The 26,159-nt window shown below is 38.1% G+C and overlaps 1 long non-coding RNA gene across 1 annotated transcript in view; it reads right to left on the bottom strand.

The window, feature by feature from the left end:
• LOC130541881 (uncharacterized) overlaps nt 1-26,159 on the bottom strand; it is a 39,857-nt gene that overhangs the window by 7,911 nt on the left and 5,787 nt on the right. The window contains exons 2-6 of the long non-coding RNA XR_008955963.1: nt 14,813-14,884; nt 11,768-11,892; nt 10,513-10,617; nt 7,949-8,023; nt 4,909-5,016 (exon numbers count right to left, since the gene is read on the bottom strand). This is a non-coding gene — a long non-coding RNA (uncharacterized LOC130541881). The remainder of the gene's footprint in view (nt 1-4,908; nt 5,017-7,948; nt 8,024-10,512; nt 10,618-11,767; nt 11,893-14,812; nt 14,885-26,159) is intronic.

Here is a 26,159-nt window from a genome sequence, read left to right as displayed (position 1 = left end):
AGATAAGTAGGTCATGAAGATTGAACTCTTACAAATGGGATTAGTGTCTGTATAAAAGATGAAAAAGAGCTTGCTTGCTCTCTGCTCTCTGCACATGACGATACAATGAGAAGACAGCCATCTACAAACCAGAAAGCAGGTCCACATCAGACACTGGATCTGCTGGTAACTTCTCAGCCTCCAAAAATATGAGAAATGGTTCTCGTTTAAGCCCTCCAGTCTATGGTAATTTGTTATAACATCCTAAGCAGACTAAAAAAATTTTTAAAAAAAAATCTGAGTGGACCTTCAACAAATCATCCAATTCAGCTGTTGATCAAAAAAATTAGCACAAAGAAAAGCTCAGGCCCAGGTAGCTTGGCTAGTAAATTCCATCAATTGTTTAAAGAAGGATCCACATGAATTCTTAACAAATTTCTCCATAAAATTGAACAGGATGAAAAACTTCCCATTTTATTCTATGGGGGCAGAATTACCCTGATTAAAAAACAAAACAAAAAAGCAGGCAAAGGCATCACAAGAAAATTTAGAGAGTAACATTTCTTATATAGATGCAAAAATACTCAACAAAATACTAGCAGACTGAATCCAACAGTATATGTCAAAGTTTATAAACCACAACCAGTGAGTTTTACACAAGAATGCAATGTTGGTTACCATGAAAACTAAAGCAACACATCAGAGTCATCGTACTAAACTCCAAAAAAGAATCTGACAAAATCCAACACCCTTCCATGATAAAATCACTCAACAGAGTAGGATTAGAAGGAAACTTCCTCAATGTGATAAAGGGCATTTATGAAATACTCATAGGAAATGTAATTCTAAATGGAGAAAGACTGAATGCTTTTCCCCTAATATCAGAAAAAAGACAAGGATTTCCATTCTTGTCACTTCTGTTCAAAATTTTACCTGAGTTTCTATTCAGGGCAATTAGGCATGAAAACAAATAAAAGGCATCCACATTGGAAAAGAAGGAGTTATACTGTCTCTATTGGGAACTTATAAGCTTGAATATAGAAAACCCTTAAAAATTACAAAGTCCTGTTAGATATAATAAGGTTAGGAAAGTTGCAAGACAGAAGATCTATAAAAAATTAGTTATGTCTCTATATGTTAGCAATGATCAACCTGAAAATGAAATTAAGAAAAAAATCCATTTATAAGAGCATTGAAAAGATTAAAATGCTTAGCAATAAATTTAACAAGAAAGGTCAAGACTTGTATATTGAAAACTATAAAACATTGTTGAAGTAAATTAAAGAAGATGGAGTGATCCAATGTTCATAGCATAGAAGACTTAACATTGTTTAAATGGTGATACACCCCACAATTATTCAAAGATTTAATGCAGTCTCTGTAAAAACCCCAGCTTCAATTTTTGCAGAAGTTGACAGGCTGATCCTAAAGTTCATATGGAAATGCAAGGGACCCAGAGGAGCCAAGCTTGTAAATAAAGAACAAAGTTGGACGAAAACTACTTCCTTATTATAAAAATTACTACAAAACTGTAGCAATCAAAATGGTTTGGTACTGGCATAAGCATAAACATGTAGGTCAAAGGAATATAAAAATGTTCAGAGATAAGATATTTATGGTCATTTATTTTTGATAAGGTTACCAAGACACTTCAATAGGAAAAGTTTTTTTTTCACATGTGATGCTGGGACAATTAGCTCTAAAATGAAAAAAAATGAAGATGGACCTCTACCTTACACTGCACACAAAAATAACTCAAAATATCTAAATGCAAGAGGTAAAAATTTTTAAAATCTTAGGAAAGAGAACACAAGAGGTAATTTTCCTAACGTTGTGTTAGGCAATAATTTCTTGTTTATGAAAACATAGGAACAGTGAAAAAGAAAAAAAAAAAAACCTTTATCATTATTGAAAACTTTTCTTGTTTTAAAAGACACTATCAAGAATGTGAAAACACACTAACAAATTTGAAGACTATATTTACAATCATATATCTGATAAGGTGCTTGTATCCAGAATGTATCAGGATACCTTACAACTCAACAATATAAAGACAAATAACCAAACTGAAAAATGAGGAATGTGACTATATATTTCTCCAGATAAGATAAATAAATGGCTAAAAATCACATGAAAAAATGCTCAACAGCATGTTAATAGTGAAATACGAATAAAACCCCAAAGAGATACCATGTCTTACTCAGTAGGATGACTATCACAGTAAAAAATACATAAATAGAAGCCACTGGTAAAGACGTGGAGAAGTTAAAATCTATGTACAGAGCAGATGGTTTCTGGCACAGATCTTCTAAAACCCTTGGAATTTCCTGAGTAATAGGAGTGAGAGGAGCCTCTTTTGCTATTCGTAAGGCCCTTTCAATCATACCTGAGTTTATGCTGAAGAGGTGACCCTTATGGACAGACCTCTGTAGACCTTCACAATGGGAGCTGGTGACCAGAGGAACCACCCATGTGATTAGAGGGTTGGAACCTTCAGCCACACCATCCAATCTCTGGAGGGAGGAGGGGCCTGGAGATTGAACTAATCGCCCATGGCCAACGATTTGATCAATCACGCCTATGTAAAGGAACTGCCCTAAAAACTCTAAACAATGAGGTCAGAGGGCTGTTAGGTTGGTGGGCACATCCAGGTGCTATGGGGTGTGGGGTACCACACCCCAATTCCACAAGGATGGAAGCACTTGAAACCCTTCTGGACCTCACCCTATGTGGCTCTTCATTGGGCTATTTATTTCTATCTTTTACAATAAACCAGTAAATGTGAATAAAGTGCTTCCCTGAGTTCTGTGAGCCATTCTTGCAAATTATCAAACCCAAGGAGGGGGCCATGGGGTCATGGGAACCCCTGGCTTATAGCTGGTGAGTCAGCAGGTGGCCCAGATGTGCAATTGGCATCTAAAGTGGGCTCAATGTGGTGGGACTGAGCCCTTGTGAGAGCTGATGCTAACTTCAGGTAGTTAGTGTCTGAATCGAATTAAATTATAGTGCATCCTGCTGGTGTCTGGAGATTTGGAGAATTGTTCCCTGTTGTACGGAAAAAATCCAAACATTTGATGTCAGAAGCATGTTGAGTAAAAACCAAACCAAAGAAACAAAAACAGATGCATGAAGTGTTCTGAGAATAGAAACAGATCATAGTGGGAGAGGGCCAAGGGTCATGAGCTCCTACAAAGGGACTTTCATTTGGTACAGAGACATGTGATTAGGATTTAGCATGGGAGCAAATTATTTTGGATTATAACTAATTATCCTCAAGGAACGTTCTTGGAGATCTTTGCTTTGGCCAAACAAGATATCCTCCAACCTAAAGGCAGAGATGTGGATTAAATGAACCCAATGAATGCAAAGTTTCCACAATCTTAAATCCTATTACTTTTAAAATTTTAATCTGTACATATGGTTAACTGCTAATTTACAAGATAAAATTGTCAGTCAGTTCTTTTTCTCCTCAGCAGGGCTCACACTGTTACATGTGGATGGATCCACTCTATTATTCTCGATGGGGGTGCCTTCACTCAGTAAGAGAAATCCTTATGTCTAAATGAAGTTTCTAGACACACTCCTTTGAAGTTTCTGAATATATAGTCACGGCCAAAGTAAATTTCATATTTCTTAAAGAATTTATAAAATGTTAACAAATTCCAACACTTGATGTTTTCAAGTCTGCAACTTTTTTTTTAAAGCAGTTTTAGATATAATAGATTTATCTCGAGATTGATTAAAATGCTATCTTACTTACCAAACTCAAAAAATGTGTTCACTGGGTCTTCTGTGGGGTGTCACAAGAAATATTTTTGGCTTTTTAAAATTAAATTTTTTTCCTCTTCTCTCCCCATGAACCCATTCTCAATGATAATAAATCTAGATTATGTTCATTCTGTTTATGGGGTACAAATGTAGCACCGACAAGCCATCTTCTGGCCCCAGGGCAACAATGTTGGCTTGGCCCCACTTGTCCTTTGGATTGGCTAATTTCACTGCTTGACACCAGTGGCTCATTTTGCAATTCACGGTCAAATTCAGCCTAATCTCTTTGTGCTCATCTCATTATGTAAATACTGAAATCTGCAGAAATGACCCTCTGTGGCCTTTTGTGAATAAATTGGCAAAGAGGAAAGTAGATTTATTTTAGGCAAGTGATCCTGAAACCCATCACTTCCAGGAAGAGAAAAAGGTGCCAAAACTTCCCAGTTGTCTGTGGACCAGGAGTTCCCAGGGTCCACTCTGCTCACACTCTTCATTGGTACCACAGTAAGCCTGCCCATGGTCCAGGCAGTGTGGAGCCTCCCCCTTGGGAAGTCAGCTCAGTTACTGTGAAGTTCTTACTTCACAACTAAAGAGTAGGCTCCCTGTACGGATTTTATCCTAGGTCTAGTCTGTGGTTGGGCTGAGTTTGAAGCTGGCTCTCTCACCTCTCAGCTGATTTCTGTCTCTGGTCCTCACAGCTTAGGCTGTGTCCTTGGCTGCTGGGATCCCTGATGCTTGTCTTCTCTGCCTCACCGTGGACCCTCGTGTGACTTCTGAGCTTGCTGAGACCCTGGTTTCTGTTGGTTCACAAAACCCCGGTTATTCTCCCGTCCTGTCTTTCTATGAACCCTTCCACTGCTTCCCAAATGCAGTTGCCATAATGTAAACTTTCCGAACACTAGCCCTACCTTGGCCAGACTCTTCAGATCCCAGTGAGAAAACGCAGTACACATTCTCCGACCTCTAACTCTCAATAACAAACATGAAAACAGTCTAAAGTATCGTAGCTTGGCTGAAATCCTGCAGTAAGAATTAGGAAGGCTAGCTGGAAACTTGCTTAAAGAGATTTCATTTGTTCTCCTTCATTCATTCATTCATTCATTATTTATTTATTTATTTAGAGATCCTGACAATCAGTACTGATAAATTTGCTTGAATTACCGTATTGGAACCTCAAGAGCAACTGTTGAAGAAAGGTCATCTGAGGTGGAGCAGAAATGACAAATTGCATGGAGGGAGTGAATTTGCTTTTGCACCAGAAGATTTTTGCTGCCAAAAAAAAAAAAAAAAAAAAAATCATTTGAACAGCTCTGGTCTTACCCTATGTCATTATGGTGATTGATTATTCTATATAAACCATAACAAATATATAAACTTTGTGTGTATATATATATATATACAGGAGTATATAATATGAGTATATGTATGACTATATATAGTGTATATATGTAGATGACTGTACATTGTACTAACAGTTGTGGACTTTATGCACACACTCACACACATGCTTGCATATACAGACAGTTCCCAATTTACAATGGTTCAACTTACAAAAATTTGACTCTACAATGTTACAAAAGCGATGCTCATTCAGTAAAACTGTGCTTGGAATTCTGACTATGGATCTTTTCCTGGGCTTGTGATATGTGACAACCAGGAGGTTGACATCCTGGGCAGTGGCAGCTGAGGCAGCAGCACAGTCACAAGGGCCAGCAGGGAACACACTGACAACCATTTTGCACCCTAACAACCATGCTGTTTGTCACGTTCAGTATAGTATTTAATACAGTACATGAGAGAGTGGACACTTCATTATAAACTAGGCTTTGTGTTAGATGATTTTGCACAACTGTAGGCTAATTATTATGTACACATTACATATACACACACACACACACACACACACACACACACACTAAGTTAGTTAGAGACTTCATTGGGCATTCTCTATTTCCTACTCATCATCATTTCCTCTTTTTTGACAAACCCTAATTTGCTTCTCCAGCCTGTTGAAGCCCGTGGCTACAGACCTGTCCTCCTCCCTGGGTGCAGGGGTAAATCTTACGTTGTATCAGGCAGGGCGTCAACTCCATTCCCTTTATCGCAGTTGGCTCTGGCCTCCAAGCGTAAGATGGTCAGCACAGAGCATTTGTCTGAACGTGGTTATGAGTCTCGGGGCAGTGCCGCCTGATGCTGCTGCAACCAGAAGGCACGCCAGTCTGAAGACAAACTGGTAAAGCCAAGAGAACTCACTCCGGGGGCGCAGAGCAGGTGCCCGTCACACTTCCAGTTAATAGAAGCATTTCCTTGTCTGTTTACTATGCAGTGAGGCAGCGTTTCTGGCATACGCACCCGGAAGCACCTTCATGGATACGTGTGTCTTACTAAGTTCGTCCTGCTCCCTCTCAGCCTTTACCTATCACACCTGCAGAGCGATTCTTTAAAATAAACATCTCGCCATGTCACTTTCATATTTAAAATTATTACCCATCCAGTTTCCTGGGAGAAGACAACTAAGAATGTTTAGCCTGACATATATGTTCTTTCTGGACATTTACACGTATTGATCTCTCCAGGAAAACTTTGCTATTTGCTGGGTATTTGGACTTGTGGCAACTTTACTTTCTTTTTAAGGTTTTGTTTATTTACTTGAGAGAGAGAGAGAGAGAGCACAAGATGGGGGAGGGTCAGAGGGAGAAGGAGACTCCTTGCTGAGTAGGAAGCCCAACATGGGGCTCAATCCCAGAACTCCAGGATCATGACCTGAGCTGAAGGCATGTGCTTGACCAACTGAGCCACCCAGGTGTCCCACTTGCAGCAACTTTAAAGGGTGGACCATCTCAAACCCAGCTACCCCCATCCATCCTCTTCATAATCTGGCCGATTGTATGAACTCACCCTTCCCGTGCCGACCTGACTTCCCTTGTAGGTTTTCAGTGCCACTTCCTCCGTCATCTTTAACTCATGTGACCATTCCACTTTGACAAGCAAACACCCCTAAAATGCTCATTCTTCCTGCCTGGAGCACGCAGCATATCATAGTGCAGCAAAATTATGTTTGCTTATTTACTTCTCTTCCTAAGTGTGAACTCCTGGTGGGTAAGGATGATATTTTTCTTTTTCCCCTTAGGGTCTGGCATATAGAATTGGCTCATTATTTTTGTTGATCTATATCATACGGGAGTACTTTTTGGCATGCATTTCATCAGTGAAAAAATGCAATTCCTGAAGGCTATCAACCTGTATCTAAAAGGATAATGCTGAAAGAGGTGATAGAATAAAATTTGATGTTCACTTTAATAAATATGTGGGGGAGGGGAATGTGGGAAGTAAAAGGGCTTTCTGTACTTGACAGAGCAGGACAGCTACTAAAGTGGTTCTTGGATGTTTATGCAAAGCAGGTGTTTTTGTAGGATTTCTTGCCACTCCACGTGATTTGTATGCTTTTGAAGTGAAGTGTTTTGTATGCCTTGGTTGTAAGGTCAGCAATTGGAGTCTAGGCAGGATGATTTTCTTTTCTTCCCATTCTTTTTTTTCCCTTTTCTTGAGTATCAACGATCTACCTTTATAAAGTAGTTGCTAAAGGTATTTTATAGTTTGTTATTTTTATATTTAGAATAGAAGCTCGTGACAAGATTTGCAAAGGTAATAAGTGCTAACATATTTAGGTAGTCTTTTTCAAGATGGATATTCTTTCTCTGCTTTGCAGTTGCTTTTCTATAAAGATTAATCCTCAGGTATACCCAAGACTTTTTTTTTGTACTTCCTTTATTTGGCACTGGCATAATACAAGTACTATTTGGAAATTAAAGGTAAAACAAAATAAAATCACCAGAGGGAGGATAGTAGATTTAAAGTCAGAAAGCAGCATTTCTAGCTTTACCAGCTGTGTTGTAATTCATAAATCTGCCTTTCCTACATCATAAAGGTGCTGGCAAAGATCTGATGATATATAAGTAAAATTACTTTGCATATTAAAATATTCAAATCAAAGTGTAACTATTCTCCCACAGTGAAGTACTTACAGAAAACATGCCATGTTATACATATATACATATATATGAGAAAAGGAATATGTTTATGTTTATATATATATGTATATATATATATATATATTTTGAGGTTACTTGATGAATATGTCTTTAAAATGGGGCACTATAGAACAGATTAAGAGCAGAGCCTGCCTGGTTCTTTTGCTTACCAGCGACAGAAATTGGAGTCAGTTGCACAAATCCTCTGTGGCCCTGTTTCCTCATCTGTGACATGCTCCGGAAGGCTATTGTGAAGACAAAATGAGTCAATGCATACAAAGGGCTTGGAACAATGGCCGTGCACGTGAAGTATTAGTTGAGAATACTAACATCTGTTTCTGCTGCCAGATGTGAAGCTCCAAAAGATCAGGAATCATGTCGGTTTAATTTGTCTCAGGGTCCCTAGCACCTAGCCCAGCACCTGATACTTCACAGACATTCGGAACCGGTCTGAGGGAATGCATGAATGGAACCGAGGGGTTTTAGTATAATGGTTTCCTCCTGCTGAAAGTGAGGCAGGCAGTGCTTGGGATGCAGCCCAGGAAAGCTGCAGAACGTAGGGAAGTGGGGGAGGAATTAGCCCCATGACTTGCAGGGAAATCAAAGATCATGATAGTGGCCACCCAACAGGTGGCTCACACTGTACTTTAACTTGATAAAGTGATACCTTTAGACCACCGACCTTTACGCCCTATTTCCTCCCCTCATTAGTCCTTCCTTTCCCATAGAAATCCCCATGACATCTTCAATTTTTGTCCTCCTACAGCCTGTGCTCTTCAGAAGATCTAAGACTTTTGTATCCTTTTGAGAACCTAAGATACTGTGTTACCTTCTCCTAGAAATATCTGCAGTGTTAGCTGTAGCCTTCATTATCTAAAGAAAAACAAAAACCAAGAAGGATCCTCGCGCTCATGTTAATAGACAGAAGGCATCATGGCAGGTGGTGGAATTATCTTGCCACCCAGGGAAAATGTCTTTTTCTCCTGAAATTCCATTCAGCCGACTCTTTCACATTTTCATACAGGTGATCCGAGATGTAGACACAGGCCAGCTGGTCAAATTTAACAGCAGACCAAGTTTTATGATCTAAACTTATATTTCAATGGAGACTCAGCAGAAAGGGAGAAAAGGAATGTGTTTATAAAGGTAATAATCACCTTTGTATGGCTGCTGAGGCCACAGATTTTTATAGCATTTATTATCTATTGTTCCTTACCCAATTTTCAGTAACACCATAATACAGCTGGGGAAACTAAGGAACAGATTAATTGACTGGCTTTACGCAGAGTCATGATGCGAACCCAAGCACTAGTGTTCTAATCCCTGTATTTTTCCTGTAATACTTTACAGGCTATATTCCAGCTCCTCATTCAAGAAGCCATTCTCCCCACAGAGGTGGGGTCCCTCCGCTGGTACCCTGCGTTCACGGTGGCATAACAGTTTCCTGCTCCCGTTGAGGAGGCTACGGGGTAGAATTTCGGTTTTATACGGCAATAACCAGGAATGTGCAGAACATATTAAAAGGAAAGAAAACTTTCATAAAAATCAATTCATACTCCGTTCAGGAGAACTTTCAACTAGTAATAGATTCTATCACAATATATGTGGTCAATAAATGCTGGTCAAATAGTGAAATGTCTACAACCCTCTCCTCCAGCAATCAGCATACAAACATGTGCGAGTAAACATTTACCAGAAATTGGATTAATGGGAGAAAATGACAGCACAGTCTTCTGTTTATGAGACTTCTTGGCTTTGGGTTTTTTTTAATGCCTTAGATCTCCCCTTGTCTTATGCCCATTCACCACACCTGTATTGTTCAGGACTGAGCTTTGTGACAATCATCGGCAAGGTGACAAAGAAGGTAGTTGGGTGGGGGAAATGGTGCATCACTGTCTGAATGAGAGACAGAAGACGGACAAGACGAAAATGGGTAAACTGCCTCTCAGATGATGTTCCAAGGTTTGCCCTTTCCAGGTGGGTAACACAGATGTCCAAAAACTAGCCCAAAAAATCACTCTTTCATGCAATGACACCCATTTGCCGAGTGCCTGCTGTGGACCCAGAGATACATAAACGAAATGGACACAAATTTCTCATGGTAACTGCTGGTATTGCTACACTCCTCATTTCCCATGTAAGCCTCATGCTGGAAAGGGAGAAGAGTCTTGCCCTAAATGGACAGTCAGGGCAACAGACACCTGAAGAATTGTATTTAGAATAGAAATTGTATTTAGAATAGAAAAGGACTAACATCTCAATATCTGCACACCGTAACATCAGATAACTTGGCACTTGCTACAGGGAAGGCATCATTAAAAAGTGGATTTCACAGCTGCTGAGTACTGTCTATGTACCAGACCCTCTGCTGAGAACTTCACATATATTAACTTATTTAGTGCTTACAAAACCCAGGGGCATCACACGACCCTCATCTTACAGGACAGGGTGCTCCGGCATGAGAAGTCAGATGCCTGCCCAGGACAAACAAGTACTGAGGTGTAGAGCTGGAGATTTAACCAACAGTCCTCCCCGGAGCCAAACTCTGAACCTCTGCCACATGCTCTGAGGGGTAATCTTTGTACTGTTGCTGTTGTTAATGTGCATTTTCCATGACTTGCTTATCACTGAAAAGCCTTTCCTTGGTTGATCTACTGACAAGGAGACCGTTAAGTAAATTCATCAGCTATGCCTTTAGTGCTGTGGTCATGATAAAAATATCCCAATTACTTACCTATGAGCTATTTCCATCCTCAAAGGACTGTGATTCTGTGATTTCACATTAGAAGCTTCTCTATCCTCAAAGTCGCCTTCCTGTGTTGATCAGACGAATCTTGATCTTCCCGACATTAAATGATTAAGCAGGTATAAGTGTTTAATTGGACAACACCAAAGGAAAAAGTTTCTGAAGACTATCGTCCTCTTAACACCAGACTGACTTTACTTAGCAAGTCGATTTTACTTTTTTTTTTAAAGAAAAAATTAATACCTCTCAGAATAAACAACGTGTTTTCTTTGTTAGTTTTTAAAAATATTTTTAAAACAGAGGATAGGATTAAACTAGCCTGTGCCTTAGAAATACAGTTGCCATCACGAGGGAGTTCTGATTTGATCTCTTTTCTGGAGAAATAGCCTCACATTCAAAATCTTTTAGTTGAATATTCACTCTGACATTCAGTACGAGTGATTTTATCAGTAGCTGCCCTGACCCAAATATTCACCCACACCCCGCATGAACAGAAAGTTTTTTGAACGCTGTATTTTCAATTACCTGGAACTAATATCTCTTGCTTTCATCATGAAAGACTGACTGTTTTCATATAAAAATAATTTACCATGGAATTTTCACCTGTGTATTTTTCAGCTCAGAAATTTATTCTGGTCATTTCTTCTGTTAATTAAAAAATTAATAATGCTGACTTCTAACTGCAGCTGGTTTAGCAATGACACCTTTTATTTTTTTCAGATTTTTAAAAGTTTTTTTTTAGGTTTATTTTTCAGTTATGTAAGACCTCACTATTGACTCAGTTATCCTGTTGACCTTTAAATTTGTGAATTTTTTTTTTAAAGGCAGCAGATTTTAAAACTCTTTTATATTGAAATCATTATAAACTCACAGGAAGGTGCAAGGATAGTAACAGAGACCGGTACCGTCTCCACTCAGCTACCGCTGATGGTAACAACCCAAAGAAGAAGAATTTAACCTTTCATATTACCGTACATCACTTGAGTGCTCTAGAAATTTGCTCCTGTTTCCTGACTTTGACGCAAGTTATAAATACAGCACCTGAGGACTTCTGTGTGAATGCAACATTGTAATAAGACATTTTCAAAGCTATCTAATTAAAATATGTCCTCCAGTTCTTCCAAATATAACTCTAATTAAGCTTATGGAAGTTACAGACATCCAAGGCTTTTAGATACACAAGACACTTTAAAAAGTGTAGCGCTTGTATTCTGAGAAGCAGTTTCTACATCGATGTACTTACTTCTTGCTGGAGAGGCTGCCTATACCTGGCTTTGGCTAAGTACATCTAACACAGAGACCGCTGTGGCTTGAGGAGCGTCTTATGTGACGTTGATTCCATTCAATACAGAATAGTTGAGGGCAATGCTTAAGACAGAAAAATAATGTGGGCAGAGGTACGATGGAGTCATTATGCATAATCGCAATCAGACAAATAACTAGCAGTTAGCATGGAAAACGTGATTCAGCAATGTGGTTAAATTCAGAGATTTGTTAACAAAAAATATATATATATAAGAAACAAAACATAAGTGTTGGCCAGAAAGACTGGCAAGGCAATTCTCATCATTGTTCCAGTATGTTCTTGGACCGAACGAGTTACGGTTTGCTGGCTGAGCTCAGGCTCTGAATGGGGGGAGGAGTGGCATGGCCTTACCTTTTCTGTTGGCTGGGAGGACTCGGGAAAGTCATTTAACCTCTCCAAGTTTTTTTTTTTTTAAAGATTTTATTTATTTATTTGACAGAGACAGCCAGCGAGAGAGGGAACACAAGCAGGGGGAGTGGGAGAGGAAGAAGCAGGCTCCCAGTGGAGGAGCCTGATGTGGGGCTCGATCCCAGAACGCTGGGATCACGCCCTGAGCCGAAGGCAGACGCTTAATGACTGCGCTACCCAGGCGCCCCTAACCTCTCCAAGTTTTATTGTTCTTACCTGGAAAATGGGACCTGCTATTAGACTTTTCATTTCATGGCTGTATGCTTCTCTCCAAACTCACCAAGTTGAAATCAGTAAATATTAATCAGGTGTTTATGTATCAACCATAGCTGGAGGGTGCCACAAGCTCTTCTCCCCCACTCCCTATTTCACTCACAAGCAAGGCTCCTTTCATTCTGATCGGGCTTCACAATGTGGCTGCGAAGTGATTTTGAGGGAATGGCTGGTACCCGGGGGCATTTTAAATCTGCCAGATTATCCAAATTACCCTCAACCCCCAGACCATATCTCTGCTATTTGTATGTTTCATATCTCCACCTTTGCTAATAGTTAAATTACTTTCTCTAGTCCCAAATGTGAGTGAACGTTAGGTCTACTTGGGAATAGTTGCGGATGTTTTCTAATAATCACACTGCAGTACATGTTTTATACTCTAATTTGGAAAATAAAATCAGGTGGGCAAAAAGTTAGAGTAACTGGTATAAGAAATCTCATATACCTATTACTATCAATCAATTTTTTCCCAAAATTTGGTAACATTACACTTCGTTGAAGTATCTAATTTTTCTTTTATTTTTTGACGATGCATTTTGAAGCAAATACCAGCTGTCATGTTCTTCCAGACATGTCTAAAATTGTGACATTTTCAGGGCATCTGGGTGGCTCAGTCGGTTGAGCGTCTGCCTTTGACTCAGGTCATGATCTCAGGGTCCTGGGATCCAGCCCCACATTGGGCTCCCTGCTCAGTGGGGAGCCTGCTTCTCCCTCTAGCTCTCCCTCTGTGCTTTCCCTCTCTGTCTCTCAAATAAATAGATAAAATCTTTAGAAAAAAACACAAAAAATAAAATAAAATAAAATTAGGACATTTTCTTACATAACCAGAATGTAATCATCAAGTTAATAAAATTAACAATAATTCCTTATTGCCCACTCCACAGTCACATTTTTTTTTGAGACTTCTAATATTATGCAGTTTTCACATTGGTGTTTTTTAATCCAGGTGCAAACAAGGCTACCACAACACTAAAGCTTTTTTTCAATGAAAGAAGAATTTGAACATAAACAAAAACTAATAGAAAATTGGGAATACCCAGGTGTGCCAGAAGCTTTCTGTATTAGATGGATTTACAACAGAAAGACCTCAGACTGTAATATGGCACTCAGCCAGGAGGGGGAGGAAGCACCAAAGAGCTTTCTTGTCACCATTTCTACCAGGGTGGCGTTCCCTAAATTAGGGAGGGACAGAGATTATCTGTGGGAGATAAAGCTCTCAGGAACTTAATACCATAATTCCTGTTGGTTAAAATTAAAAAAAGAAAAAAAAAAGGAAAATAAAAGAATTAAAAAAAAAAACCAAAGTGAGCAGAAATTGATCAGCAAGAAAACTGTTCATATTTGGACCTCCTGAATTTGTCGGGCATTATGCAAAGATGGTAGAAATGACTAAAATGAAGTTGAAAATATAATGCCCAGTCAAGTGATATATATCACTCACCGTGTTGTGCTTTAGAATTTTGTTTACAAGTCAGGAACTAATATGCATCCCCCTCTTGCTCACAATTGTGTCCTGTCTATTTAACAAAGTAAACGGAAGTTATTTGGAAGTGTAAATAACGCATGCTGACAATTACGTCAGCTCTGGGTATTTTCATTCATTCAATAGACAATTATGAAGCTCTAAATACTTTTCAGTCACTGGATTAGGCATTTGAAGGGAACTAAGATGAAGAAGACGACTTTTCCAGTACAAATAATACTTAGTGTTTGGGGGAGGGAGAGGAATTCTGTTTTACGTTGTGATATTGTGATATTGATATGCTAGGCCATGGGCCACTGAACTTCTGCCAAACTTTTCTCTTTTATAAATTGGGAAAGTTATATTTTCATGTAAACTGACCTGGTTAGAATATATACACTTTTTGTTAAGATAGCAAATAATCCTGTAAAGCTTAACAGGTTGATCATTGAAAGTATTAACATAAGAAATTATTAAAATACGTACTCAAATAAAAATGGAAAATGTTTCTTCTATGAAGAATTTTAATGATCATATGCATGTCAATGTCCTGTGCATTTTGGAAAGTATAACCTCCATCAGGACTGTGCAAACAGAACGTTGTTAACTAAAATTATACTTCACATAGTGATGTATAGACAAAAATTGCTTTTCTGGTATTTTCCTCATTTCAAAACTATCAATTACCTTAAGGATATGAACTCTCTTAGATCATCTGTTAAGAATTAATTCATTGTTTGCTCCATCATTTCCAGAACTAGCCAAAGTATTTTGAAAGTCAGCAGAAAACAAAATATTAGAGAATACAGTCTTGAATGAGAATATTGTTTTTACCTTACCAATTGACTAGCTTCTGAAACTCTTGTGAAAACAAATCATGTTCACCAAAATCCTGATGTTTTTTCAATTACCTAGTTGCCAGAATGAAAAAGAAAAAGTTCTATTAAAGTATTTGTCTAAGTTTCTTAGATTTTTTTTTTCAAAAGTCGATCTAACTTTTCTGATCTCAAACAGTGAAACCTAGCCTATTTTCTAGGTTGACTAATCTTTGAAATCTTAGAACCTTTTTGTTAACAACAGCACATTTTGAGAATACATAACAATAAAAGTTGTTTGAAAACAGTCATGTGGTTATCAACAGAGAAAGGAGTATTATACTAAGATGGTTTCATAAATGACATATAATTTCAGTAATCAGGGTAGAGAGAGAGCACTAATATTATCAAAGTCAAGATCTGTAATTCCTTAAGGAGTAGTTCAAATGCTGAGTACCTGTACTGTGGGTCATGTTTCACTGGCTAATAATTGATCACAACCTACCCGAAACCTAATCAGTGAGACAACTAACAGGTACTTTGATTCTATCTTGTCACGTTCAAAGAAATGAGAATAACTAATGGTAGAACTTTATATGAAGAACAAAATGGCACTACAATGCTTCCCCCCCCCAAGAGAGTTATTGTTATGCTTTCTATAAATAAAAGGTGATCAATAATTGTTTATCATAAGCCCCATGAGAATTGGAGTTGCTTTTATGCAGTGTTGAATTTCTTGGGGCTAGAACAGTATCTGGTCTATTGGGTAGGTGTTGTATTAACATTTCTTAAAATCAATGAATTTTGGGGGAGATGAGGACATTGCAGGTAGTTGAGATGGACAGAATTCATGTAGGTTGAGAAATCTTTTGGTGGCAGAACTGCTAGGATTGTGGATGGATACTTGGAGGAGAAAGAGAAATAAAAAGGAATTAAAGAAGACTCCTAATATACGAATTTTGTGACTAGGTAGGTTGATAGGCACATTTGCTGAAAAAATGAATAGTTTGAGGTGGAGGTTAATATGTTTGGTTAAAAAAAATGTGTCATCCAAGAGCAAAATATAATTATGGAGTAACATATGCCAATATGGGTCCCACAGGCAAGGTTTTGATTGACATTATAAATTTGAGAGTTTGATGCTTGCAAATAGCATGTTTATCCAAAAGAAATTATGGGATCTCCTAAGAGTGAAGGTGAGTAAAGAGAGAAAGAGAGAGAACTCCCCATACTGAGGCCTTGGGTGTAGTGGGACTGAGAAAAGCAGACTGAGGAGGAACAGCCAGGACCAAGGAGTGCCACACCCACCTCCAACATGCTTAGTCCCCCAAACCAGCCCAACATGGCGGAGAGAAAACAGATAGTGGCGATTCAGACGAGGGTCGCAGCCACAAAGTCTAACAAGTACATTAAAATAAATGCAAATGCATCATCAACAAAGTTGTCTCTTGAAAGCTGTTCTTCCAGGTACTCTTAAAATGTTGATATGAACTATAGGGACTTGAAATGGAAATAGAACATCTTCCAGGCATTTGAAGAAAGACTCTACCATAATAAAGGGTTTTCTCCATGAGGAGGCCTTTGCATCCAAAGTACACTGCAAGGGGAGAGGCAGTTTTGTATCCTACCATCTGATATTTTCCAGCTAATGTTCTTTTCTGTAACAGAATTAATTGCAGTGCATGGTTTCTATCAAATGCTTTCTCTCCTACAATTTGATAATCTTGGCAGCTAAGTGTCTATAATTTGTCTAGGGAAAAATAGTTTATGTAAGATTTATTTTTTTTTTTTAAATAGGCTCTATGCTCACTGTGGAGCCCAACGCAGGGCTTGAACTCATGACCCTGAGATCAAGACATGAGCTGAGATCAAGATTCAGACACTTTAACTGAAGGAGTCACCCAGGTAACCTTCTGTAAGAATTTTAAGGGCATGGGTATTGGATCTCTCTATTGGATATCTGTCTTCCTAGTACAAAGATAAACATGAATAAAACTACTCAGAATCTCCCAGTGCTACATATAAGGTAATTATATAGATATTGAATCAAAATTGTGGAAGTTCCTTATTTAAGTAAACTAAGCTAAGAAGAATCACTAAATTTTCTCTGTCAGATTACTTAACTGAAGAGATCTGTGAATAGAATTCAAGAGACATACAAACTTGAAGGGGAGAAATAATTATATATTTATTTTCACTAACCTTTAATTAAAACGTAGTACCCCTTTCAGTTATGTAGACAGCAAACCAAAGAAGTGCTAGTAGTAACTCTGTGTTACTCATAAACAGCAAAGTTATTTTCATATTATTGTATAGATATTTCAGAATGTTTACACTCATTGCTGCCCTGAAATTAAGGTATTATTTCCAGGCTATTTATCTAAATTGAAACTTCTATACCTGAGTGTTTATGGTAAGTTGGTGACAATTTCCGCTTTAGAAATTAAATAAAAAAATACATACTTTAGTTACATATTGTCTTTACAAGCAAAGTTTCTGTGCTAAGAGGTTTAACTATTTTAGCTTCCAGGTCAAATGTCACAAATACAGGAAAGACTTCTCAGAGGGGATATCCCAGCCAGCGCACTACCACTAAGCATTTCCAGGTCAGGTGCTTGTCAGGTTTGTCCTATGTTCTCAGAGAACACTAACTCAGTTTGAAGTTACAGCTCCATGACAGTGACAATCTGTCCCTCATCCTTTTTTTTTTTTTTAAAGATTTTATTTATTTATTTGACAGAGAGAGAGACAGCCAGCGAGAGAGGGAACACAAGCAGGGGGAGTGGGAGAGGAAGAAGCAGGCTCCCAGAAGAGGAGCCCGATGTGGGGCTCTATCCCAGGACCCCAGGATCATGCCCTGAGCCGAAAGCAGACGCTTAACGACTGAGCCACCCAGGTGCCCTTGTCCCTCATCCTCCTGAATTATCAAAGTCCTACAGGGCAGAAGCAGTATAGAATTGTTCTCTATATTGTATCTCAGAAAGTAGCACAGCCAGAATAAAAAACAGACATGCAATTTAAAATATTAAATACATTTGATAAACTAGATAATAATTCATTACGTAACTTCCAACTCACCCCTTGCATTAGGGTGGAAAAGGAGGAAGGAAGGAAGGAAGGAAGGAAGGAAGGAAGGAAGGAAGGAAGGAAGGAAAGAGAGAGAGAAAGAAAGAAAGAAGAAAGAAAGGAAAAGAAAAGAAAAGAAAATATGAGCAAACAAAATAACAATATTCACACCTTTAAAATGGACCAAGTGATATTCAGGAAAATTCACTATGGAAGGTGAATTCACCAATCACTATATATATATATATGTATATATATATAGTTTTAGCAATGGTTCAATTTATAGTGTTCAAATTATGTTAATGCCATTTAATAATCACCTCACTTCACTGATGAGACCCTTTCTTGACTCCCTTTTCAGATTGACTTCAGATCTGGTTTTTCTATTAACATAATGTAGCAGTATTTTGCTTCAGTCATTTTACCCAGGCAGGTTTTACTTTTTAATGTGAAAATTCCCTTGGTGCCTGTGTATTCTTACTTTTTTCTTTCTTTCCAGGCTCAAATTCACTTTTATTGATATTTAAATGCTTCGAAGTTCTGCCTGTTAGTTAAAATGCCATCTCTTTCAAGGAAAAACAAAAAACAAAAACACCTTATCCCAAACCATGATTCACTGTAGGCAATTTATCAAAAGATGCCAATGGACCTCATTTTCTCAATCTTTACAAAAGAAGCAGGAGTGGGGGACCCTCAGTTCTGCAAAGTCTCTGGATTGGTGCCACTTCAATTCTTATTTCTTTATAATTCAAATACCGTAAACAGCTCCGTAGGCAATATCGTATTATTCCAGCCTGTGATGTTTAAATCTCTTTTAAAATATTGGTAAGTTGTCTATTTTTAAAAACATCTATTTTTTTTAGACAGGGAAGGGAAAGAGGAATTTTGGAAATATTTATATGAGAGAATTATGAGTAATATTATATACATAGACCATGTCATATACAATATACCATATATATACACCATACATATAATTATATACCATTATATTTAATATATAGAGATATAGATATATATGATACATCTGTAGAGGGAAGATAGGTTCTGATGAAAGTTAATATATAACATTGCCTAAATAATTTCCAAACTTCATACAGTTGAAATAAAATCCTTAATGTACATCTATAAATGCCTTTAGAACAAAGAATCTGTAGACTAAGTTCTCAAGTGTGAAGACTGTGTATTATTTCTAGTCAGTTCCTATTCATAAGCCTTCCCATGTCTGCATTTGTTAAGGACACAAAAATGTGATGAATTAAAATCTCGAAGATAATATTTTTTCTTGAGATGGAATAAACAGTTTACCTCTCTCAGGAAGAAGAAAAGGGGTATTTTCTGTTAGTCAAACACGAATGAAAGGAACCCACAAATGAAACCTTTCTAAAGAGACTGGAGTCTTTAGGCCCACGCTCACCTGTGCTCAGACGTACCTGGCCCCGCAGGCACCTATGAATTCTAGTCATGTCAGCTATTCTAAAAACAGGTAGAAATCCAGTGTTTACAGGCCTGAAATCTAAACCCTAAGTTTCTTCTAGGAGTTACTGTTCTTAGAGCGCTCCGTAGTGACTTTAATCTCAAGTTGTCTACAATCAAACTGTGACTTTAATGCAATAATGAATCGCTGCATATCTGTTAGGCAACAAAATGGCCGGGTTTTCAAAACAGTTGCTTAAGGAATATGTATTTCTCTAGAATTTCCAATTCTATCCTTACATCAAGTTAAATAATCAGAAAACCACACTCCTCTTAGCAAATTTTAAATAGGCAAGACAGGATTGTTAACTAGAGTCACATTTCTCCAGAATTTATTCATCTTGTCCAACTGAAACTTGGGTAAATTGTAACAACCAGATCTACCACTTGGAAGCCTTGGAAGCCCAGATCTACCACTTAGTAAATGCATGGATCTGTGAAGACTCACATTCTTCTTTGGACTCAGTTTCTTCATCTGTAGACTAGGTAAAAATGATAGTGCTTACCCTGAAGTGTGGGTCGAAAGGTTAAATGAGTTCATGTACGTAAAGCCTTTGGAAGAAGGTCCGAAGCACGGCGACTACCCTGTGCATGCTTGCTGCTGCTGTTAGTGTTATCGATTAGTCTGCCCTGGAAATACGGGAGCTGTTTCTGAATTATCTATAATATCAAAGAGGACAAACAGGTAGGAACCCCAGTGAAGATGCTTGAATCTTGGGATTCGTTGTTACTTATTGTCCTTCAGTAGAACTATGGAAAAGATGAGGGTACTTTGAAATACTGTGGTCAAGAACGAGTAGTTTGCATTGCTGATCTGTTTCCACGGGAAAGAAAATCACACTTTATGGTAGAGGCTAAGGCTTTAGCCCCATTTGCGTTGTTTTATGAGTATCTTCCATAACATGACTTCAACTACCCAATGAAAAACATTCACAGAACTGCAACTGAGTATTATCCTTTTAAAATATATATTATGTATATTCATATGCATACTACACATACATGGTTCAATGGTGGTCTATAGATTTATACAAGAAATTCAGTCTTACGTGGTCATTGCGAAAGATTTTACTTTTTACCCTAAACAAGTGGATATAGTGTTCAGACAAATTCTATAGTTTTGTTAGTTATGTCTTTTTAGACAAATATCTTCTAAACATAGCCAATGTCTTGTTACTGTTTTAGATACGTAAAAATGTAATCATGGGACACTTTAGTATTCCAAAACTTTGAAAAGGATACATGATGGGATTATCTGATTCCCAATTTGGCTCTAAAGGAAATAGCGTCAAAGCAAGATCTCATTGCAATGTGAGGCTACAGCGTCTTTTTACCCATGCGCACCACATTCGCACTTCATACATCCTGTGTGATTTCATCCATGTAGTAACTGCTATTGCTCCCACAATTTCTGAAGGCTATATCGTTTAAAAATTATATATAGTCAAAATATTTAGAGATTTGATGTAGATTTGAACAGATTCTCTGAGTGTTTAAGATCTAATTTAATATAAACCTGACATTTTGGAAAATGTTAAATGCTTGAAAAAATGTCTAATTCATGTGCTAGCCAGTAATAGGCTAGCCTACACAATTTATCCACATTAAACAGTTTTGGAGAATAAGTTGCATGTGGTAGAACTTGTCCACTTTTCATTAGAAAAAGATTTAAAAAGGAGGGGGCACCCGGGTGGCTCAGTCAGTTATAAGTGTCTGACTCTTGGTTTCTGCTCAGGACATGGTCTCAGTGTCATGAGATCCAGTCTGCATTGTGCTCCATGCTCAGGCCAGAGTCCGCTTGGGATTCTCTCCCTCTCTGCTCCTCTTCTCTCTCTCTCTCAAATAAATAAATAAACAAATAAATAAGTAAAAGGAAAAAGTTAAAAGAATGTACATTATACTTAGAATCTAGATGGGTGTTAAGGTAAGTCATCCTTGTTTCAACAAAGGATCACCTAGTGGATAGGACATGAGAGGAGAGAGGGAGAGGCAAGCCAGGGATGACTAGGAACTTTTTGTTCTGAGCAGTGTTTCCACTAACTGAGACTGGAAAGACTGAATAAGAAAGAGGTTGAGTGGGAAACAGAGTGATGGGAGTTGCTCGTGTTAGCACGTCAAATCTGAGATGCTTACTAGACGTCCAAACAGAGATGTCCAGTAGGCAGTGTGAATACCTGACTCTGGAGTTCATCAGAGATGTCTGGGTTGCAGGGATAGATTCAGGAGTCACTGAAGGCCAAGAAGCTGAATCAGCTAGGGATGAGGATAAACAGAAAAGAGAGGAATGTCAGTGACAAAAAGGGCTCTGGTGGTAAAATGATGGGGTAACTGGACATGTGTTTGGGAAGAAGTTTGGAGTGGGTCGAGTTAGGTTGAACATTCAGAGAACAGCTTCCTGGGGACAGCTGTAAGATGGAAATGGGCGAGGTATGGGAGAAGAACATGAGAACAAAGGTCCAGACAAGAACAGCAGATCTGAAGGCCTGTAGGCGGAGCAGAGCTTAGGCAGAGAGACTGTACAGCTGTCTTCTACCGAGTTCACTCTCTGAGTCTTTGTCTTCCTCCTGCAGATTCTAATTGAGTAGTGTGCATTTTCTCTTCTGATACTCTCTCTCTCTTAGAAACTTCCACCCGGTGTGTATTAACAGTCTTCAGCTAAGTGGCAGTTCACACCTACAGCTTACATCTTTTCACTGGAACCCAAGGAAGCAACTGTTCTATTCCTTGAGGCCTCTGAGCCATCTTTGATTGACAGGATAAAGTTCCACTTTTAGGACACACACACATACACATACTCTTGGATTTGAGGTACCTACATATAGATCATAGAAGCTAGACACAACAAAACTTCACCCCAACAACTGGCTTTTAGCTATGACCAAATTCCAGTATCAGAAACCATTTAAGAGATTGCATGTCCCTTTAAAAAACTCTGAATTTTGAGTAACTTCTCTGAGATACTTGGGTTTATATTTATTATTTCAATTTAAAACTACCAAAATCACACATAAGAAATATTATCAGGAAGTAAAGATGTCATAGAATATTTCCACACAAGACCATGCAACACAGATAAATTATATCATACCATGAAAAACTTACAAGAATACTCAAACTTCAGGGATCAAGTCACAAAAAAATAAAGACATAATCTCTAGGATGGTGTGTCCTACTTATGGGTTATATTGGATTCAAATTTTCCATTCACATTTGTATTTCCTTTCTTCTGTTGAAATACTATAGAGAGAAATTCCCCAATCGTATTATTGCTCCAGAGATTTTTATATAAAAATAAACATATAGATTTACCCATGTGTGTGCACATGTAATGTATATACTTTTATTTTGCATACATTAAATAGCCATGTCTACATTCTCAATTTTGTATTCCAGGCAACTAGACAGTCACCAAAACAATAAAATAAGAGTGTAACTTTTCACAACTTAGAAACGTAGGAAGGGAGACATAATACAATAATAAAATTCTCTCCCAATTTCCACTAGAACCACAAGATGGTTAATTTCTATGTGTAGAAATGTAATCATCTCTGATTTTCATTGGGGTCCAGTTTGTGTGACTAATGAAACTTTTAAGGACTGTTGGACTTTTCCTTAAGGCAACACAAAAAAAAAGCCAATTCAGAAAATTCAACTAGCTGTTTTCTAAAATAAAATAGTAAGCCTTATTATTCTGACCTTAGCAGCTGTAACCCAATATAGAATCTCTCTAGTACTGAGGCTGTCTTACAAACCTTAATAGGTCCTTTATTCACTGACCACATCTAGAAAAGCAATAGTCCTTAGTTAACAATTTTTTCCCAATAAGATTTGATTTCTAGAAGGAAATAAATCTTGACAGGAGTATTCACGATTTGCACCCTTACTGTAGGCTTCAGAAATATCCATAAAATAATCCACTTTTAAGACTCCCTTGAAAATAATTACGTGCTGAGCATCTCTCCTCCCCAAAACACCTGGACCACTGTCTCCATCCTTTGTCTCCCTTGTACCAAGGCACTGTACTCTTTTTTCTGAAGCTGAAGAATGAGAAGCTTGTCCCTACTTCTGGACAAAACAGATCTAGACCGGAAAGGCATTTTTTTTCAAAGTTTCCTTAAATAATGTCCTAGAGCTGGCTTTTCTGTGTTTGATCACACACCATTCAAAACAATGATGCTTTCACTTGCTCCAAATATTTTAAAAATTGTTTTAAAGAATTTACAATTTACTTCCTTATTCCAACAAACGTCTCATTCATAATAGTGATATGTCCAACATTAACTAAAATTTTGTAAATTGACCTCTGACATTTGAAAGAACAAGCCTAAAATTGTTTCTCATATTCAGCAAATACTCAACAAATACTCTGTATTCAAACATGCACATATCAAAGTTATTGGGTGTGTGCAAAGTTTTTTTCCCCCCAGAGAAACAATGTATTTCTATAATGAAGCATTCCTTGTATAAACTTAGCCAGTTTCAAAGCCTACAGAAATCTAGCCTTTCATTCAAACCATATCCATACAGGACCATTAGCTTTCTAGCAAACACATAGTCCCCAGTTCCTCTCCAATAGAACAGAAACATTAGCTCACAGTGACCTCACTTGCCCAATTTTCTTGAGGTTAGTGAGTGTCCCTACCTCACAAGCTCAGAGACATCCTTCTTCTTGCCCCAAGAAAAGATGGAGGTAATACTGATAGCAAGGAGCCATTATGCCAACATTGGCCCTTTATGGATTATGGTTATTACAATTTTTTTTTGTTTGCCAAGTTATCGGGCATTAAAACTGAAATTATTATTCCTCAACTCTGACTATGATGGTGTTTTTAGACATTGCTTAACCACTTATGAAATCAGTAAGCCAGAGTGTGGTTTGCAAGAGACCGTGGAGTAAGAGGAAGAGGGTTTTTCTCTTACACTCTTCCGGAACCTGGAGTCATTTATTTGGTCTGCAATACATCCTTTCCAGAATCTGAAGTGAGTGTGTTCCACCTGCAGGGTTTGCTTCACTTACGGCTTTTCTCAAAGTCTTACGGGGTTACTAGAAAACCTACAGTTTGCCATTTTCCAGAAACCTCTACTTCATTAAATATTAATATTATTATCTTACTGGCATTAAAATAGTAGTTATTTTTTACCTTAATGGTAGACTAACACAACTTTGGAGTTTGGGGGAAATAATGCTAAAATTGTATAGCTCTTATTAAAAAGAAAAGCCTGAATGTGTCTTGGGTTTGAGGATTTTCAGTCTCCCTTTATTCTCAGGGATAATTTCCAAACATGGAATCAAACGGATCAGTTGAGACATAGAATAAGCTTCTACGGAGACTAGTTATGAAACTCATGTACAGTCTAATCATTCTTTCTAATACTCATTTTTCCACCCACTAAATCATTACCTTCATTAACGGTGATTAAAGCTAAGCCTCCAAGCTGGCAGAGCTGGGTGAATTCTCACATCTTTCTAATGACTATCGTCTAAAGCACCCTTTTGGGAAAATGAGCGGCTCATAGAGCCAGTGGTCAGAGCGGACAGAGAGAGTTAAAGGTGGCTCACAGGACACGTGGATGTAAAAGACAAAAGGCTCAACTCCAGCGCCAGCATTCCAAATTCAGTCTTAATTTTTTTTTTCAAAGATTTTATTTATTGACAGAGAGAGAGACAGCCAGTGAGAGAGGGAACACAAGCAGGGGGAGTGGGAGAGGAAGAAGCAGGCTCCCAGCGGAGGAGCCCGACATGGAGCTCGATCCCAGGATCCCGGGATCACGCCCTGAGCCGAAGGCAGACGCTCAACGACTGAGCCACCCAGGCGCCCCCCCAAATTCAGTCTTAAACATGCAATGCCCAGCACACATCCGTTTGTAGAGCCTAATTTTGCATCTGAAAATCAACTGATATATTCAAGATTATCAGAAAACAATGATGGATCCGATGAACATGTCAATAATCATTCATTTCTTTGGGCTGAAGTCAGATCCCGTATGTAGCTCAGAAATTAATCACCACTTTGTTCCAGAGATCATTGATGAGTCTTGAATGCTGTGACAAAAAATGACTTCTAAATTTTTAAATAAATTTATGTCTTGAAAGACATGGTAGTGGAATTTGCTTCCTGGTAAGTAGCAGAGCTATCCTAGGGGTGCCTGGGTGGCTCAGTTCGCTAAAGCTTTGACTCCTGGTATGCTCTCAGGTCATGATCTCAGGGTCCTGGGATCAAGCCCTACCTAGGGTTCTGAGTTCAGCAGGGAGTCTGTTTCTTTGCCTCCCTCTCCCTTTGCTCCTCCCCTCGTGATCTCTCTCAAATAAATAAATAAATCTGTAAAAAGCAGAGCTAATCTGAATTACCCCTCTTCTTGAAATAGCTGATTTAATGTAGCAGTTACCAAATACTGACAAGTGAACTTAGAACTAGCAATTATAACTGGAAGAGGAGCCTTCAATACATCAAAAGAGCAGAAGAAACAATAAAAAAGAAGTGAGAATAAAGTAACTACAAGGAGATTTCAGAAATTTGGTCTAATTGAATATATGCCTATTTTATCTTCAAACACCTGTTTGAATGCCTATAAAGGATTGAAAATAACACAACTATTAGAAAAAGTGGCATGATATGTAAATAGAATTCTTTTTTTTTTCTTGTCCTTTATATCTTGCACCTGAAAACTAATTTCTAGAAGTTAAGCTCAGTACGAATGAACAGCTTCCCTGAGTTTTTCTCATATGATTGGGCCTTATCATAATCTTAGGATGCAGAACTGATCAGGCTGGGAAAGCAGATGTGAGAGAAAATTCTAGCATGTGCTTTCTCTTTTGAATGAAATGCTA

Source organism: Ursus arctos, unplaced genomic scaffold (genome assembly GCF_023065955.2).
Source record: "Ursus arctos isolate Adak ecotype North America unplaced genomic scaffold, UrsArc2.0 scaffold_27, whole genome shotgun sequence".
Taxonomy (NCBI): domain Eukaryota; kingdom Metazoa; phylum Chordata; class Mammalia; order Carnivora; family Ursidae; genus Ursus; species Ursus arctos.
This window is presented reverse-complemented; position numbering and strand designations above follow the sequence as displayed.